The sequence below is a fragment of the Salmo salar genome, chromosome 16 (assembly GCF_965601325.2).
Source record: "Salmo salar chromosome 16, fSalSal1, whole genome shotgun sequence".
Taxonomy (NCBI): Eukaryota; Metazoa; Chordata; class Actinopteri; order Salmoniformes; family Salmonidae; genus Salmo; species Salmo salar.
In genome coordinates, this window is record NC_138306.1 from 75,685,527 (window position 1) to 75,703,186 (window position 17,660).

Sequence of the window (17,660 nt, forward strand, 5' to 3'; positions counted from 1 at the left end):
ATGTCATTTCTACAGTGAAAGCTGAGTTGCTGAGAATCCCTTGTTTGAAAAGTAACAGTATGTTGGATCATTGGTTCAGAGTCTGTTGATTCAGTTGTAGTATGCAATATAAATGGTTACTTACATTGAGTTCAAACTACAGAGCATGTATTCAAAAGAAACACTTAGAATATGTAAAACATTTTTATTTTGTTTTAAAGGGGGGATGTAATATTCATTACATTTACATTACATTTTAGTCATTTAGCAGACGCTCTTATCCAGAGCGACTTACAGTAGTGAATACATACATTTCATTTCATGCATTTTTTTGAAGGGCCCGGCGGTGCGGTGAAGAGCTACGTTAAGAAATATCCTGTAGTACTGCATTTTATTATTTTGTACAAAGCGTGCAAAACAAGACAATGGGGAGAGTGTAAGCAGTGATGATGATGCTGCTGCGTGTGGGTTTGTTTAAATGCTTCTCTGCTGTGAGGAGACCCCATCCACCGCCGGGCCCTTCACTCGCTACGCAGACTGTCATCTTACCCTATAGACGAGGAACCAAGCTCAGCTGTTAGGAGCAGAGATGTACTAGTCTGTCTGTACAGCTGTAGCATGCAGCCAGATATGGATTAGACCTTCTACAGGCCTGCACTGTGCTGTGTCACTCGCCACCATGCTGCTTCATTCACTAGCTGCTATGCTAATGCTACTATCTACAGGCTGCCTGTAGCATTCACTGGATAAAGGTATGAATATTAGGGGAGATTTTAAAAATAGTCTATGTATTGTATCTGATTTATGTGCTGACTGGACTGTAGCCATTTTGCGAAGACTACTACTTAGCATCCCTTCTTATGCTCTGTCTGTAGAATTAGGCACTACTCTAACCCCCTATTGTGGTTTTGGCTGGGGTGATGCACTCAGATGGGCCGTTGACAGGGAATAAATAATACCCAGAGTCCTCTGCATGCTGTTCTAAACAGCCGCCCTCATCGACTGTGATGAGTGAGTCCTCTTCAGACTGCCTATGAAGGAGGAATCTAATGGCAGAAACATGCATTTATCATAGTGTGGGTTTATCTATTGATTAAATAGGAAAACAGCTCCTTGCTGCTCTGTGGCAATGTTTATCTAGTCTTTGTTGCAGTGTTCAGTGTTTGTCTGTCTGTTAAATCCCACTGGTGAGATTATAGGCCTAGCTTCTCGGCTACGCCAACATTGGGTTGAATCGGATGGGTTAGCGCTGAACAGTAACCAAAGCCTACACTCGCTGGGTCCCCACGACCAGGCTTGAAGAACACTGATCAATGCCAACATTCAATAATGTCTTCAGCTCACTGGCATTAGTCACATTTTTATACTGTCAGTTAAATTGGGGATGTGTTTCTTCCTTAAAGTAGACTCAGCGAAATGACGTTGCCACAAGCAGAACCGGAGATATTGAGATGAGTGAGATGTAACACTTCGCTGTCACACACTGTATCTTTGAATGTGCACGAGTTTGCTTCACGCTGTGAACAGTGTGGTAGCCAGGGGACCCAAAACAGTGGAGAATTTGAGCCTCGCACTTCAACACACTAAGTTTTTGCAGAAATGTAACCACTATGCTGTTCACTTTCTGCATATTCAGTTGCAAGAAAAAGTATGTTAACCCTGTGGAATTACCTGGATTTCTGCATAAATTAGTCAAAAAATGTGATGTGATCTTCCTCTGTCACAACAATAGACAGTGTGCTTAAATTAATAACACACATTATTGTATTTTTCTTTTCTATATTGATACATAATTTAAACATTCAATGTGTAAGTTGCGGAAAGTATGTGAACCCCTAGGCTAATGACTTCTCCAAAAAGATAATTGGAGTCAGCTAACCTGGAATCCATCAATGAGACAAGATTGGAGATGTTGGTTAGAGCTGCCCTGCAAAATGAAATAACTCACAATGTGAGTTTGCTACTCACATGAAGCAATGCCTGACGTGACCATGCCTCGACCAAAAGAGATCTCAGAAAACCTAAGATTAAGAATTGTTGACTTGCATAAACCTGGAAAGGGTTACAAAAGTATCTCTAAAATCCTTGATGTTCATCAGTCCACAGTAAGACAAATTGTCTTTAAATGGAGAAAGTTCAGCACTTTTGGTACTCTCCCTAGGAGTGGCCGTCCTGCAAAGATGACAGCAAGAGCACATAATGCAAAATGAGGTTAAGAAGAATCCTAGAGTGTCAGCTAAAAACGTACAGAAATCTCTAGAACATGCTAACATCTCTGTTGACGAGTCTACAATAGGTAAAACACTAAACAAGAAAGGTGTTCATGGGAGGACACCACGGAAGAAGCCACTGCTGTCCCAAAAAAACATTGCATGTCTGAAGTTCGCAAAAGAGCACCTGGATGTTCCACAGCTATTCTGTGGATAGATTAAACTAAAGTTGAGTTGTTTGGAAGGAACACGCAACACCATGTGTGTAGAAAAAAAGGCACAGCACACAAACATCAAAACCTCATCCCAACTGTAAAGTATGGTGGAGGGAGCATTATGGTTTGGGCTGCTTTTCTGCCTCAGGGCCTGGACAGCTTGCTATCATCGACGGGAAAATGAATTCCCATTTTGCAGGAGAATGTAAGGCTGTCTGCCAATTGAAGCTCAACAGAAGTTGGGAGATGCAGCAAGACAACGAAGTCAATCAACAACAGAATTGCTTGAACAGAAGAAAAGACGCCTTCTGGAGTGGCCCAGTCAGAGTCCTGACCTCAACCCAATTGAGATGCTGTGGCATGACCTTGAGTGGTTCACACCAGACATCCTCAAGAATATTGCTAAACTGAAACCGTTTTGTAAAGGGGAATGGTCCAAAATTTCTCCTGACCGTTGTGCAGGTCTGATCTGCAATTACAGAAAACGTTTGGTTGAGGTTATTGCTGCTAAAGGAGGATCAACCAGTTATTAAATCCTAGGGTTCACATACTTTTCCCACCCTGCACTGTGAATGTTTACACAGTGTGTTCAATAAAGACAAAAATGTATAATTATTTGTGTTATTAGATTAAGCAGACTGTCTATTGTTGTGACTTCAATGAAGATCAGATCAAATTTTATGACCAATTTATGCAGAAATCCGGGTAATTCCAAAGGGTTCACATACTTCTTGCCATTTTGTTACGTTACAGCCTTATTCTAAAATGGATGAAATGTTTTTTTTGTACTGGGCTGTACGCACTACCCTCTGTAGCGCCGTACGAACGAGCAGTTGCCATACCAGGCGGTGATGCAACCGGTCAGGATGCTCTTGATGGTGCAGCTGTAGAACTTTTTGAGGATCTGGGGACCCGTGCCAAATATTTTCAGTCCTGAGGGGGAAAAGGTGTTGTCATGGCCTCTTCACAACTGTCTTGGTGTGTTTGGACCATAATAGTTCCTTGGTGATGTGGACACCAAGGAACTTGAAACTCTCGACCCGCTCCACTTCAGCCCCGTTGATGTTACTGCGGCCTGTTCGGCCCACCTTTTCCTGTAGTCCACGATCAGCTCCTTTGGTCTAGCTCACATTGAGGGAGAGGTTGATGTTGTCCTGGCACCACACTGCCAGGTCTCTGACCACCTCCCTATAGGCCGTCTCATCGTTGTCGATGATCAGGCCTACCACTGTTGTGTCGTCAGCAAACTTAATGATGGTGTAGGAGTCGTACTTGGCCATGCAGTCGTGAGTCAACGGGAAGTACAGGAGGGGGCTAAGCACGCCACAGTGTTGAGGATCAGCGTGCCAGATGTGTTGTTGCCTACCCTTACAACCTGGGGCGACCCGTCAGGAAGTCCAGGATCCAGTTGCAGAGGGAGGTGTTTAGTCACAGGGTCCTTAGCTTAGTGATGAGCTTTGTGGGCACTATGGTGTTGAATGCTGAGCTGTAGTCAATGGACAGCATTCTCACATACAGTTGAAGTCGGAAGTTTACATACACCTTAGCCAAATACATTTAAACTCAGTTTTTCACAATTCCTGACATTTAATCCTCGTAAAAATTCCATGACTTACGTCAGTTAGGATCTCCATTTTATTTTAAGAATGTGAAATGTTAGAATAATAGAGAGAATGATTTATTTCAGCTTCTATTTCTTTCATCACATTCCCAGTGGGTCAGAAGTTTGCATACACTCAATTAGTATTTGGTAGCATTGCCTTAAGCAATTTAAACTTGGGTCAAATGTTTCGAGTAGCCTTCCACAAGCTTCCAACAATAAGTTGGGTGAATTTTGGCTCATTCCTCCTGACAGAGCTGGTGTAACTGAATCATGTTTGTTGGCCTCTTTGCTCGCACACGCTTTTTCAGTTCTGCCCACAAATGTTCTATAAGATTGAGGTCAGGGCTTTGTGATGGCCACTCCAATACCTTGACTTTTTTGTCCTTAAGCCATTTTGCCACAACCTTGGAAGTATGCTTGGGGTCATTGTCCATTTGGAAGACCCATTTGCGACCAAGCTTTAACTTCCTGACTGATGTCTTGAGATGTTGCTTCAATATATCCACATTTTCCTTCATGATGCAATCTATTTTGTGAAGTGCACCAGTCCATCCTGCAGCAAAGCACCCCCACAACATGATGCTGCCACCCCTGTGCTTCACGGTTGGGATGGTGTTCTTTGGCTTGCAAGCCTCCCGCTTTTTTCCTCTGAACATAACGATGGTCATTATGGCCATTCAGTTCTATTTTTGTTTCATCAGACCAGAGGATATTTCTCCAAAAAGTACGATAGTGTGGTCTACAGCTTATCATGGGTTATTCAACCTCAGGCGAGCAATACCTCGAGACTTCTTTAATGTTAGTCATTGCGCACCTGCAGTTATTGACAAATAGACACACATCCCCACCCCTTGTCTTACCAGACGTAGCTGCTTTGTGCTGCCGATGCATGGAGAAGCCAGCCAGCTCTAATATCCGAGTCGTCGTCAGCCACATCTTGGTGAAACATAAGGTATTACAGTTTAATGTCCCGTTGGTAGGATAGTCTTAATCGTAGATCGTCCAGTTTGTTTTCCAATGATTGCACATTGGCCGATAATATGGAGGGAAGTGGTGGTTTACCTACTCGTCTGCGTTTTCTTACAAGGCACTCCGCCGCCCTCCCCTTTTTCCTCCGTCTTTTCTTCACACTGATGACGGGGATTTGGGCCCTGTCTTGACAAAGCAGTATATCCTTCGCGTCAGACTCATTGAAGAAAAATCTTTGTCCAGTTCAAGGTGATTAATCGCTATTCTGATGTCCAGAAGCTCTTTTCGTACTTTCCGAATGCACTATAACTGCTACACCAAACAAAAACCATTGATTTCAACATTTAACAAACATTAGAATTGTATGCACAAAAACTACTTTCAACAATTAACTACAACACTACAACATTCTACAACACATTTACTTGATGAACTGTGCAGGTACAAAGCTTGGTAACAGAATAAAACTGAGAGTTTACTGTAATTCTGTTACCAAACCTTGCATCTGCTGTTTTAAATAGTTGTATTCATTTATTTACTGTGCACATTGTTCTAAGTAGTCATTGTGAATATATTTGTATGGTTTGTTAAACTTTGAAATCAATGTTTTTTGTTTGGCATACATTTTAAAGTGAAAAATTGGGGTCCCACTGTGGAATTGTTCTTCACTGACTTTGATTCTCTCTGAATTCCCTCTTGGGTTCCTGAAATGATGTAATCTTGAAGTTTTCTTAATCTGAACCAAGGACCTGTCTGACGACTTCCCTGTGAGATGAGGACATTGATGCATTTATCCTCAATGTGAACATTTCCTGATTGCAGTTCAGGAAGTGAGGTACACCAGAGGAAATTTGCAATACTGTCTGTACATTTTACCCAGCTAGACACTGAACGTGAAAAAGCTGTTGATGTTCAAAGCTCAGTCAAACATCACACAATAGGTACATCATTTATCCCATAGGGACTTTATGGTTTAAATAAATAATACAAATAATGGCAAAAGAAAGCATAAGATAATTCTGTCGAACTCCGAGGCTCTTCCTCAGTTGTGTGTTGATGTGTGAGAACAGTAACACTGACAAGCGTGCCTCAAACACTGAGGACAATCCGTAATCAGTCCTTCTCAACCTAGAATAGTAATGATATTAGGCCAGCCACTTAATTTAGATAAAGCATGGCTGAGTCTTATGCTTACCTGATTTGACTGATGTGGGGGCTAGATGTGTGGGTAGACTACAGTACTGCAGATGGCAAGTGTTGCTCTCCTTACTGGTTATGTCATCATGATAGTTAACCAATCAGCCTGCTAGCTGGTCGTGGCTCCACATGGTTGCAGACAGTGCTGACTCTCTCGCAGGTATACTAATGATGCTACTGCATATTGTAGGCCTATATCATCACATGCACTAGATTGATTTGTCAGAGCACAGTAGCTGCTTTCAGGGCGTTGTCTCTACACTTTGAAGGTCTGTACCAAAGTAATGGCGTCTGTCTAGCAGGGTGCACAGTATATGATGGAAGATGACAAGCAGTTATTTAGAAATGTTACTCCCGTGTTTTAGGCTTGCGGCACTGTTAGTTACACGTATAGAATGAGTCAGTTTTCTCCTCGGGCTGGACTGTGTGAGAGAGAGAGCGAGACACGGAAGAAGGAACAGATTATTCAGATTAGAACATGAATCCTTTCTTTAGAAGTTCAGAGCAGCTGTAACCCTTTCAGGTGAAAATGAGCATCTCCCATCCCCCTACATGTTTTAACTGACACATGCATATATACACACACTAAGGCTGACCCCAATTAGTTGGTCGTTAGGCTGTTGGTCGACCGAGATTGTTTTAGTGGAGCAGGCCTAATCGAGCTCCGCATCGCCATGCACCTCCCAAATGTTTTAACAATGCGGAGGGCTCTGTATAGCTCCGCATTGACATGATTGGTTGATGGTAGGTGGGGGCAGTACATCCTGTAGAAAACACAAACTCACTTCCTTGACAACAGCTCTGCACTGCTCCGCGAAGCGCAAGAAGTATGAATGGCCTGACTTCTGCTGAGGCAGTATCACAGTAAATGCTGCATGGCCAATGCAGACGTGGGATTGACCATGCGCCCAGATGCACAATGCACATCTCTCTCCAGAATGTGCTCTCTCCCGCCAATTTGTGCACATTCATTGTGTCATAACTTCATTGTGTGAATTGTTTGCGTTTTGTTAGTGTATATCAATTCCCCATTGATATATCACCAGTAGGACATTTACCGTTAATTCCTATATTTTCTACAATGTTACTTTGTTTATGATAATTTATGTTAATGCATTCAATATTATTCCAGTCTTCCCGTTATCATTGTCGGAGTGGACACATTGTTTGCGGAGTGCACAATTTATGCTACACTTGTGAGAAACAAGTTTTGGTTTATTTCATTCCATTTAAGAGTTTTGTCAATTTAGTCATTGTCTGTTGTTTGGAGTGCTCCTGTCAATGTTGAGTAAGGACACATACGCATAGAAGTAGGCCTATAGGCTACCTGGCCTGCGCCCAAATGTAGGCATATAAATGTGTCCATTTGCGGATCTGATTGGCTTAACGCACCACCACTAATGAACTGTGGAGCTTTTCAAAGTAATGTTTTCTTCACCTCCAACAGAAAGCCAACAAAGTCTGTTTTTACATCCATTGAGAATTACAATCGTTCCTCAATGTAATTGAAAAATCTTTTCCAGCTCTCTCCCTTTCGGTAACCGCTCAGCGTGAAAGGGAAAAATGTCTTGCTCTGATCCGGCGGAAACATCATGAAATAGACCTCCTGATTACTTCGTATCAGTGCATGACTTGGACTGAAATACGTTCAGTAACTCATTTTGGGTTCTGGTACTGTTCATATTTAGGTGCAGGAGCTCCACAGTACTGTTGAGCAAATATTCTATAAGAGGAACAGGAACTCAAGCAGTAGACCATTTGAGGTGCCGGTAGTCGGCTTCGGTGAGCTTTGGCCCAAATCCTGCTTCTTATCCCTTGCGCAAGTAGCCTACAGCTGTGTTTGTCCCGCTACTCGCTGGTTAGGGACACTCTAACGGCCCAGAATATTACATACAATGTTGCTAGCAGCGCAAGCTTCGGGCTAGACCCAAGTTAATAGTTGATACAATGTTTCAAGTTTGTTGCAGACGTTGTAGCCAATGTGCTTTATAGGATATTTATTTTTATCAGGATGTTTTCTACCTGCAGGCTGCAATGTTTTTATTTGTTGGCTTAATGTAGGCTATTTTTACGTAGTTGGCAATAGAAGTAACTTTATAGGCTTTTCATTTAGATTCGGATAGAATTTTGATTAGGCACATGACAATGATTTTGAGATATGAAGATGTTATTCAATTGGTTGAAAGAACAGATGACTTTCTGCCGACCAAGGTTCTTCTTCTGGGGACAGCCCAAACACACACCGTGACAAAAAAAACACACGCACTCCTATTGTGTGTGTGTGGAGAGGGTGTTCCGGTGGCTCCAGTCCATTGATCAGGGTCTCTGTGTGTGTGTGTGTGTATGGAGAGGGTGGTCCGGTGGCTCCAGTCCATTGATCAGGGTCTCTGTGTGTATGGAGAGGGTGGTCCGGTGGCTCCAGTCCATTGATCAGTGTCTCTGACTGATGATGCAGGGACATCTGGATTGAGTATATGCAGGACTGCTACTGAAATGGAAGGAAGCACACACTGCACTGCCTCAGAGCTTCAAACTAACACACACACACATACCTTCAAAAAGCAAGTTATCACTTTGAAGAGTGGTGTGTGGAGCCAGGCCATGGCAGACAGAATATCAGATGTGAAGGTTAAATTGTGAAAATGTCTCCTTCTGGTTAGCATCATGTGTTGTTACACGCCTCACTACCTCTGACTGTGACTTGGCAGTCCTGTAGCCTCGGTCACTGTCAAACTCAATGCACAGATACAGATCATAGCTACGCTGCTGTATACTCCGCTATATACAGCTAGGGGAAGTGGAGCAAATACTGAAATATCCTTCCTTTTAGTTTTTCTGACATGTCTCCTCCTCTGGTCAGATCCAGTCTGTTGCTCCTCTCTGACAGGATCAGCTGGCTTCCCCTCCCTCTGGGATAGGAAAGGTGATACCTAGTCAGTTGCACAACTGAATGCATTCAACCCAAATGTTAATTCCACATTTAATCCAACCTCTGACTCAGAGAGTTGCCGGGGGGGGGCTGCCTCAATCGAGTTGCCCGGGGAGCGGTTGTTGTTTTAACTGCCTTGCTCGAGGGCAGAACAGAAAATGTTTCCACTTTTCCAGCTCAGGGACTCGAACCAGCAACCTTTCAGTTACTGGCCCAACGCTCTTAACCACAAGGCTACCTGCCACTCTCTGCCTTCACCACTGACAGTAAGTACACCTGCACACATCTCTGGCACTTTGTTATGGTGTATATGAGGATGCTGTTAGGATGTGGCATCCTAACATGACCCTGAGAGAAGGCCGGCAGACTGGAGAGTGAGAGAGATGGAAAGGGGGGGGGGGGGGCAGGTACACCCTGAGCTGTTGAACAGTCCCCTCACGTCAGTCCCTCCCTCTCCCTGACATGAACAAAGCCTTGATTTGTAAGTAAGGCAGACAGCGCCTACTGTAGGAACTAGGCAGCTAGTCTGGAGGGCTGCTCTCACTACTGTAGGAACTAGGCAGCTAGTCTGGAGGGCTGCTCTCACTACTGTAGGAACTAGGCAGCTAGTCTGGAGGGCTGCTCTCACTACTGTAGGAACTAGGCAGCTAGTCTGGAGGGCTGCTCTCACTACTGTAGGAACTAGGCAGCCAGTCTGGAGGGCTGCTCTCACTACTGTAGGAACTAGGCAGCCAGTCTGGAGGGCTGCTCTCACTACTGTAGGAACTAGGCAGCCAGTCTGGAGGGCTGCTCTCACTACTGTAGGAACTAGGCAGCTAGTCTGGAGGGCTGCTCTCACTACTGTAGGAACTAGGCAGCTAGTCTGGAGGGCTGCTCTCACTACTGTAGGAACTAGGCAGCCAGTCTGGAGGGCTGCTCTCACTACTGTAGGAACTAGGCAGCTAGTCTGGAGGGCTGCTCTCACTACTGTAGGAACTAGGCAGCCAGTCTAGTCTGGAGTAGAGTTCGACCGATTATGATTTTTCAACTCCGATACCGATTATTGGAGGACCCAAAAAAAGGCCGTACCGATTAATCACCCGAATTCTTTTGATTTTAGTTTTTATTTTAGAATATATATATATTTGTAATAATGACCATTACAACTACTGAATGAACACTTATTTAAACTTAATACATAAAATCTATTTAGTCTCAAATAAATAATGAAACATGTTCAATTTGGTTTAAATAATGCAAAAACAGTGTTGGAGAAGAAAGTAAAAGTGCAATAAGTCCCATGTAAAAAAGCTTGTAAAAAACGTTTAAGTTCCTTGCTCATGTCTTGTCTTTGGCATCATTAAACTGAAGACATGTTTATCAAATAACTCTCTAATTATTATTACGCGATTAAACTGATTAATCGTGTAACTGTAATTAACTAGAAGGTCGGGGCACCAAGGAAAATATTCAGATTACAAAGTTATAATTTTCCTAATAACTTTCAGATATTATGTCTGATCGATTTGTCTCCTCATTAATGATGTGTTATTTACCTCATGTCAATCTCATTCCAAACGTCGTAAATTGTTGGTTATCTGCATGAACCCAGTCTTCACTATGAGTCATCCATACATCAATTGTCTTAAAATCATTTATTTACTAAACTAAATAATTCACAGAAATGCAAAAACAAATATGGTTACAAGGAAATGATAGGAGAATGTGCCCTAGTGGGCTAAACCGGCATGGCGGCTTGTTATACAAAGAAAGGGGGTTGGGCTTGAATGAAAGAGCGGGAAGACTGAGGAACACAAACGGCTCTGCTATCGTAAATACAATATCGTATGCATTCTAAATTACCGCCCATTTGGAATAGGAAAATGCAATAAATATTTACTCTGAGCTGCGCTTCGGTAGGTTGGTCGTAGATGCTGGCCGTGTTGGCCAACAGAGATCTTCCTGTCCTCGGAAGAATGTCACTGGTGGTAAAATGGATACGTTGTAGTATCTTCGTTGTGTGTTAGATTGGATCCGTCGTCCGTCCTTTCCTAGCCCACGTCTACAGTGGCCGCTGCTAACTCAACGGCTAGGAAGTATCACTTCTGTAGTGAATAAGGGTTCAAAGTTCATACCATTTGCAACCAAAGCTCACGCCGAGGTTGGCTTAGTTCTGTACTTGACATGTGTGTCCTTTTAACACAGAGGCTGCAGACCTCACGTACCCGGAACAGCCTGGTTACGTTTTCGTCACTGACTTATATAGTGACGAGGGGAGAAGGGTGTGTTTCATTGTTTATAACCCCTGTCTCTTCACAGGGGCTGGCCACTGATTGATCTGGGCTCTTTCCATATGAAAACCCAATTCTCTCATTTGGATGCTAAAATGACATTTAAACTCCTAACAAACAGTTTCAATATCAAACATTTAAATTGCACAACAATTCCATGTGACTCTGATAACTATAATGTGTAGACTTTCCCAGATACAGTTTGTCGTCCTGTCATCAGTCATAATGTCTTAGATGACAACCAAACTGACATCCATACTCATTAAGTTCCAACGCATATTTCCAACTGGTTCTATTACCGAAATATGGTTCCTTTCCCCCAACTTGTTTATGTTCCCATACTCTCTATATTTAACAAAGGCTATTCAACAGTCCTTCAGTAGGGTCAGAGAGAGAGGGGAAGGGAGAAAGGTATTTATGGGGGGTCATAAACCTTACCCACAGGCCAACGTCATGACACTCAGAACATGAGAATATATGAAAACTGGTGGTTCCTTTTAACATGAGTGTCAAAATTCCCAGGTAAGAAGTTTTAGGTTGTAGTTATTATAGGACTTATAGGACTATTTCTCTCAATACCATTTGTTTTTCATGTACCTTTTGACTATTGGATGTTCTTATAGGAACTATAGTATTTGCTAGCCTAATCTCGGGAGTTGATAGACTTGAAGTCATAAACAGCGCAATGCTTGAAGCAGAGCGAAGAGCTGCTGGAAAATGCAGGAAAGTGCTGTTTGAATGAATGCTTACAAACCTGCTGCTGCCTACCACCGCTCAGTCAGACTGCTCTATCAAATCATAGACTTAATTATAATATACTGCTCAAAAAAATAAAGGGAACACTTAAACAACACAATGTAACTCCAAGTCAATCACACTTCTGTGAAATCAAACTGTCCACTTAGGAAGCAACACTGATTGACAATAAATTTCACATGCTGTTGTGCAAATGGAATAGACAACAGGTGGAAATTATAGGCAATTAGCAAGACGCCCCCAATAAAGGAGTGGTTCTGCAGGTGTTAACCACAGACCACTTCTCAGTTCCTATGCTTCCTGGCTGATGTTTTGGTCACTTTTGAATGCTGGCGTTGCTTTCACTCTAGTGGCAGCATGAGACGGAGTCTACAACCCACACAAGTGGCTCAGGTAGTGCAGCTCATCCAGGATGGCACATCAATGCGAGCTGTGGCAAGAAGGTTTGCTGTGTCTGTCAGCGTAGTGTCCAGAGCATGGAGGCGCTACCAGGAGACAGGCCAGTACATCAGGAGACGTGGAGGAGGCCGTAAGAGGGCAACAACACAGCAGCAGGACCGCTACCTCCGCCTTTGTACAAGGAGGAGCACTGCCAGAGCCCTGCAAAATGACCTCCAGCAGGCCACAAATGTGCATGTGTCTACTCAAACGGTCAGAAACAGACTCCATGAGGGTGGTATGAGGGCCCGACGTCCACAGGTGGGGGTTGTGCTTACAGCCCAACACCGTGCAGGACGTTTGGCATTTGCCAGAGAACACCAAGATTGGCAAATTTGCCACTGGTGCCCTGTGCTCTTCACAGATGAAAGCAGGTTCACACTGAGCACATGTGACAGACGTGACAGTCTGGAGACGCCGTGGAGAACGTTCTGCTGCCTGCAACATCCTCCAGCATGACCGGTTTGGCGGTGGGTGAGTCATGGTGTGGGGTGGCATTTCTTTGGGGGGCCGCACAGCCCTCCATGTGCTCGCCAGAGGTAGCCTGACTGCCATTAGGTACCGAGATGAGATCCTCAGACCCCTTGTGAGACCATATGCTGGTGCGGTTGGCCCTGGGTTCCTCCTAATGCAAGACAATGCTAGACCTCATGTGGCTGGAGTGTGTCAGCAGTTCCTGCAAGAAGAAGGCATTGATGCTATGGACTGGCCCGCCCGTTCCCCAGACCTGAAAACAATTGAGCACATCTGGGACATCATGTCTCGCTCCATCCACCAACTCCACGTTGCACCACAGACTGTCTAGGAGTTGGCGGATGCTTTAACCTCTTGGGGCTAGGTGGGACGCTAGCGTGCCACCTGTGGTGCACTCCATCAACAGCAGGTGCATTTCAAGAGCGGCAAATTTGAATCCAAATAAATGTCAAAATTCAAATTTTTCAAAAATACAACTATGTTACACCATTTGAAAGATAAACATCTCCTTAATCTAACCACGTTTTACGATTTCAAAAAGGTTTTACGGCGAAAGCATAAATTTAGAGTATGTTAGGACAGTACATTTACAAGAGTTGTGTGTAATGTTTTGTCAAGTCAAAGACAGGGTCACCAAAACCATAAAACCAGCTAAAATGATACACTAACCTTTTACAATCTCCATCAGATGACACTCCTAGGACATTATGTTAGACAATGCATGCATTTTTAGTTCTATCAAGTTCATATTTATATACAAAAACAGCGTTTTACTATGGCATTGATGTTGAGGAAATCGTTTCCCTCCAATAACCGGCAGTCAAGTCAGCGTCACAAATTAAATAATTAAAATTAGAAAACATTGGTAAAATATTATATTGTCATTTAAAGAATTATAGATTTACATCTTTTGAACGCAATCAACTTGCCAGATTTAAAAATAACCTTACTGGGAAATCACACTTTGCAATAATCTGAGCACTGTGCCCAGAAAAATACGCGTTGCGATACAGACTAGACGTCATGTTGGGGAGATCTAAAATCGAAAATACTATGTAAATAATCCATTACCTTTGATTCTCTTCATCAGATGTCACTTCCAGGTATCACAGGTCCATAACGAATGTAGTTTTGTTCAAAAAAGCTCATCATTTATGTCCAAAAATCTCCGTCTCGTTAGCACATGATGTAAGCCAGCCGGACTTCTCGTCATGAACGAGGGGAAAAAATATATTTCCGTTCGTTCAAACATGTCAAACGTTGTATAGCATAAATCATTAGGGCCTTTTTTAACCAGAACATGAATAATATTCAAGGTGGACGAATGCATAGCCTTTTATAACGAATTGGAACGAGGGTACCCAACATGAAGTAGCGCGCCAGGTGTCTAATGGGACATCACCGTTCCATGGCTCTTGTTCGGTCAGATCTCCCTCCAGAAGACTCAAAACACTTTGTAAAGGCTGGTGACATCTAGTGGAAGCAATAGGAAGTGCCAAAATATTCCTAAACCCCTGTGTTTTTCAATGGGATAGGTTTAAAGTCAATACAACACATCAGGTATCCACTTCCTGTCAGAAAATGTCTCAGGGTTTTGCCTGCCAAATGAGTTCTGTTATACTCACAGACACCATTCAAACAGTTTTGGAAACTTTAGAGTGTTTTCTATCCATATATAATAAGTATATGCATATTCTAGTTACTGGGTAGGATTAGTAACCAGATTAAATCGGGTACATTTTTTTTATCCAGACGTGCAAATGCTGCCCCCTAGACCCAACAGGTTAATCCAGGTCTGGGAGGAGATCCCTCAGGAGACCATCCGCCACCTCATCAGGAGCATGCCCAGGCGTTGTAGGGAGGTCATACAGGCACGTGGAGGCCACACACACTACTGAGCCTCATTTTGAGTTGTTTTAAGGACATTACATCAAAGTTGGATCAGCCTGTAGTGTGGTTTTCCACTTTAATTTTGAGTGTGACTCCAAATCCAGACCTCCATGGGTTGATAAATTGGATTTCCATTGATTTATTTTTGTGTGATTTTGTTGTCAGCACATTCAACTATGTAAAGATAAAAGTATTTAATAAGATTATTTCATTCATTCAGATCTAGGATGTGTTATTTTAGTGTTCCCTTTATTTTTTTGAGCAGTGTATAATAAACACACAGAAATACGAGCCTTAGTTTCCGGATTTGACCATATTAATGACCTATCATTTCAATTTCAGTGAAATATGGAACCGTTCCGTATTTTATCTAACGGGTGGCATCCTTTAGTCATAATATTGCTGTTACATTGCACAACCTTCAATGTTATGTCATAATTATGTAAAATTCTGGCAAATTAATTACGGTGTTTGTTAGGAAGAAAGGGTCTTCACACAGTTCGCAATGGGCCAGATGGCCCAAACTACTGCATATACCCTGACTCTGCTTGCACAGAACGCAAGAGAAGTGACACAATTTCCCTAGTTAAAAGAAATTCATGTTAGCAGGCAATATTAACTAATTATGCAGGTTTAAAAATATATACTTGTGTATTGATTTTAAGAAAGGCATTGATGATTATGGTTAGGTACACATTGGTGCAACGACAGTGCTTTTTTCACGAATGCGCTTGTTAAATCATCACCAATTTGGCGAAGTATGCAGTGATTCGATGACAAATTAACAGGCACCTGCATCAATTATATTCAACGCAGGACAAGCTAGTTAACCTAGTAATATCATCAACCATGTGTAGTTAACTAGTGTTTGTTAAGATTGATAGTTTTTTATAAGATAAGTTTAATGCTAGCTAGCAAATTACCTTGGGTCCTTGCTGCACTCGCGTAACAGGTAGTCAGCCTGCCACGCAGTCTCCTCGTGGAGTGCAATGTAATCAGCCATAATCGGCTTCCAAAAATGCTGATTACTGATTTGTTATGAGAACTTGAAAATCGGCCATGCCGATTAATCGGTCGACCTCTAGTCTGGAGGGCAACACTAACTACTATAGGAACTAGGTAGCCAGTCTAGTCTGGAGGGCAGCTCTAACTACTCTACATCATACAAATGAAGGTGAAGAATATGTAAGACTTTTTGCACCTACAAATTCATCTGGATATTTATTCAGGAAATGAAAATGGCAGGGAAGTCTAAGATTTTGGAGATATTATTTTGGAGACTGACTATTAAATTCTATGAGTCCAGTGCTATTTGACCTTGATACAGGGCTTACTCACAGCACCTCATTTAGACAGATAAAATTAGCACCGTTAGTGTCAAAAGAGATTTTATTTTTTAATTAATGTACTCTGTTTGCTCTCCAGCATTGTTTACCTTCTCCATAGTCATTATGACACAGATAGTGGTGTGGTGCAGAGTTGAAGTCTGTTTAGACAAGGCTGGGGCCGTAAAAATAACTAATGTGGGCTGGGAGTGCAGGAGGATGACAGTAAGATGGAAACTAGTGACATGGAGGGAGAGCCGTTATCCTGTCTTCTGTATAGGTGTGTTTGATAAGGCAGAGATGGGAAGTCAAGATCTGAGGAAACTCTGAGACGGTAGGCTTTTAGCTCGTCGTCGTTTGTGTGTGTGCGTGATGCCTGGCCTGGACAGTCAGAACCTTGGCAGTCAGTCAACACAGAAACAGTTTTTTGCCTTTTAAGGGCAACAGTACTGAGCTCTCCTCCACACTGCCCTTCTCAGGCTTGGAGACTGTCTGAGACTGAGAGCAGAGAAACTCTTGATACAAACACATCCTCATTTCCAGGTGTGGTTGGACAAGACCTCTCCGTGTGATAGGGTCAATCCCACTCAGAGGAGCTCCGGAGGGAGGGTCCTGAAACCAGCACAGAGTGGGAAGAAACACGGAACCTTGAGTTGCTTTCACAACCAAGGCAAGCTGAGGTTTTTTGATTCAAGACAAATTAAAGAATGATCTTGTCGCTTGGCTGGTAATTCTGATGGAGTCACTGCGTCACACGGCTGAATTAGACTCATTAACGGTGGAATTAGCAGGAGTGTAGTCTGCTGGGAAGGAGGGAAGGAGGGGGAGTAAACAGGGAGAGAAAGGAGAAATCTGATTTCAGGCAGTACCCTGGATGACTCACAGGGTCCTCAATGTCACAAATGCGCTCACTCACTCACCGGGTTCCTTCATAGAGAGCTTTCCAGTTGTGTGCAGCATTCGACTTAACATAACAGCAGAAGTGAAATCCACTAAACCCTGCCAGTCAGATCGGACGCCAGTAAGACTAGCTGTCGCCGTTGGTGTCATTTCCCACCTTTTTTTAAAGTTAAATCAGGTAGAAACATACGCATCGCAGTGTAAGTCCTTAGCTTCTCTGGTGAGGACAATGTCACAAGTGTCAATGTCTCTGTTTACTCATATCTGGTTAACTTACAGTACCAGGTGCCCAAGGTAAAACAAAGACGCTGAGAATTCATCAGAAGCTCCAGAAGCCCATGTGTCCCAGTTCATATGAGTTACTAATCATCAGGGTCTCCTCACTCTTGCGCTATAAATCAAATCAAATGTAATTTGTCACACACTTCATAAACAACAGGTGTAGACTAGCAGTGAAATGCTTATTTACGGGCCCTTCCCAACAATGCAGAGAGAAAAATATAGA

General features: G+C 42.9%; 1 protein-coding gene across 13 annotated transcripts in view; it reads left to right on the top strand.

The window, feature by feature from the left end:
* Window positions 1-17,660, top strand: part of LOC106574620 (inositol polyphosphate-4-phosphatase type I A-like) — a 49,587-nt gene that overhangs the window by 8,230 nt on the left and 23,697 nt on the right. The gene's annotated exons all lie outside the window — the stretch shown is intronic.